The following is a 2752-nucleotide window of genomic DNA, read 5'->3' as shown; positions in this document are numbered from 1 at the left end:
TAGACGCGAAGGAGGACATGATTCGGAACAATAGGCGCCAGATAAGATGTCCGTGTCGATCATGCAAACTCGAGCGCTGGATCAACCCTGATTCCGGACAACTGGAGGAGCACCTGCTGAGGCGCGGTTTCATGCAAGACAACCAGGCGCGGCCGGCCCAATCAAATGGTGCGCATGAAGACCATGTCGAGCGAGATGACTATCATCATGAAGAAGACTATCATCATGCCGACGGGGACTATCATCATGAAGAAGAAGTCGGCGGAGAAGATCATCATGAAGAAGAAGATGCCGGCGGAGAACATCATCATGATGAAGAAGAAGATTCTGGCGCGACCCCGCTAATTTCGGCCTTGCGGGACTCTCATGTTCAAGATCTTCTCCTCCAGGAGACGAGCAACGATAGAGTTGCAGCTAGAGAGAGAGCCAAGCTGTCGCAAATGGAGAAAGATGGGATGACTCCGATCTTTCCTGGGTGTCGTCCGCAGGATACGCGCTTGCATGTAACGCTTGATTACCTGTAGATGAAGACGCAGAACAAGTGGACCGATTCCAGCTTCAGCAAGAACTTAAAATTCTGGCACGTTCGTCTCCCGGAGGGGAACACATTGCCAAGTAGTACCGAGGAGGCCAATAAAGTCGTGTGTCCCCTTGACCTACCGCACGAAAAATACCACGCCTGCATTAATGATTGTGTGATTTATAGGTGCGAGTACAAGGACAGAACCACATGTCCGGTGTGTGGCCACGGACGGTACAAGGTTGGGAACAAGAAGGTACCTCGAAAGGTGGTATGGTACTTTCCTATCACTCCCCATCTGCAGCGGTATTTCGTGGACCCTAAGGAAGCAAAGCTCATGCAATGGCACGCGGAAAGGCAGAAGCCCGAAGAAGATCCGGAGATGGGCTATATGCTGACACACCCTTCAGACGCTGGACAGTGGCAAACATTGGACATCGCCTTCCCTAGGTTCGGGGGCGACGCAAGGAACATCAGGCTGGGTATGAGCACCGATGGACTCAATCCGTTCGGCAACCAGAGTAGCACGCATAGCACCTGGCCTGTGTTTGTATGGCCTTACAACCTACCCCCGTGGCTGTGCACCAAGCAAAGGTACATACACCTGAGTATTCTCATTCAGGGGCCGAAACAACCAGGTGTCGACATGCATTTGTATCTCGGGCTGCTGAAAGAGGAGTTAGACACGTTGTGGAAGACGCCACCCCGTACGTGGGACGCCTACACTAGAACTTATTTCGATATGAGAGCTGCGTTGATCACGACGGTCACGGACTATCCTGGTTACGCATATGTATCTGCCCAGGTGGGCCACGGATTCAACGGCTGTGTGAAGTGCATGGACGATACCCCGCATCTAAAACTACCAAGGGATCCCGGGTCCTCAAAAACCGTCTACCCAGGTGCTCGAAGGTGGCTTCGCTTGGATCACCCGTGGAGAAAACGCGGTGATCTGTTCAATGGTAAAGATGAGCCCGATGGACCCCCACGCCCGAGGAGCGGCGCAGAAATCGATGATCTTCTGAAAAATTGGAAGGAGTGCCCAGCGCCGGGAAAGAAGCGACCGAAGCCAGAGCCGCTGCTCGGTGTATGGAAAGCGAGGTCTGTTTTCCACGACTTGGAGTACTGGAAGGTCCTCCACACGCCCCACAGCCTCGATGTCATGCACATTATGAAGAACGTTATCGAGAGTCTACTTGGCACTCTTTGCAACTCAGAAAAGTCCAAGGATGGACCGAAAGCAAGATACGATCTTAAACATTTTGGCATCAGGAAAGATCTTCAAGCCCCCGATACTGACGATGATGATGATGATGATGATCAGACGGAAGGGACTCAACGTCTCCGTAAAAGGGCTAAGAAGAACGCGGTGCAGCTTCCCGCTGCCTGCTTCACAACGAGTCCGGAGGAGCTCGAGCAGTTTTTCAGGTGCCTCCTAGGAGTGAAAGTTCCTCACGGTTACTCGGGGAATATAAGCAGATATCTGGACGTAGCGAAGAAGAGGTTCACCAGGATGAAGTCTCACGATTGCCACGTGCTAATGACGCAGATACTTCCCGTTGCGATCCGAGGCATAATGGACGAGCACGTCCGTGATACGCTGTTTGGCCTATGCAACTTTTTTGACGTTATCACCAGGAAGTCGATCGGCGTGAGGCAGCTCAAGATGCTACAGGATGAGATCGTGGTGATACTATGTGAGCTCGAGATTTACTTCCCGCCTGCATTCTGTGATATATGCGTCCATCTCCTTCTTCATGTCGTTGAAGACATCAAGCAGCTCGGCCCAACGTTCCTCCACAACATGATGCCTTTCGAAAGGCAGAACGGTGTCATGAAAGGATACGTTCGCAATAGGGCCCGTCCAGACGCAAGCATGGCCAAGGGGTTTCTAACCTACGAGTGCATCTCCTTCTGCCAGAATTATCTAAGCACCGAGGACGACGAGGATCATGTTGGTCTACCCCCCAGGACACACCTCGGGAGGCTCGCTGGAGTCGGTCACCGCGAGGGCTACCGCTCAGTCCATGTCGGCATTGAAAATCGACGCGACGACTTTGACAGGGCTCACCGGGTCGCGCTACAACACTTAAAACTGATCGAACCTTTCGTGCAAGAGCACAAAAGCATGGTCGAGCAGAATTACATCGATAAGGGCCGGCCGAGGAAGATGGGAGACGTAACCAAAGAGCACAACTCCAGCTTCACGCGTTGGTTCAAGCAAACTCAACT

The sequence above is a fragment of the Lolium perenne genome, unplaced genomic scaffold, assembly GCF_019359855.2.
Source record: "Lolium perenne isolate Kyuss_39 unplaced genomic scaffold, Kyuss_2.0 unplaced67, whole genome shotgun sequence".
NCBI classification, from domain to species: Eukaryota; Viridiplantae; Streptophyta; class Magnoliopsida; order Poales; family Poaceae; genus Lolium; species Lolium perenne.
This window is presented reverse-complemented; position numbering follows the sequence as displayed.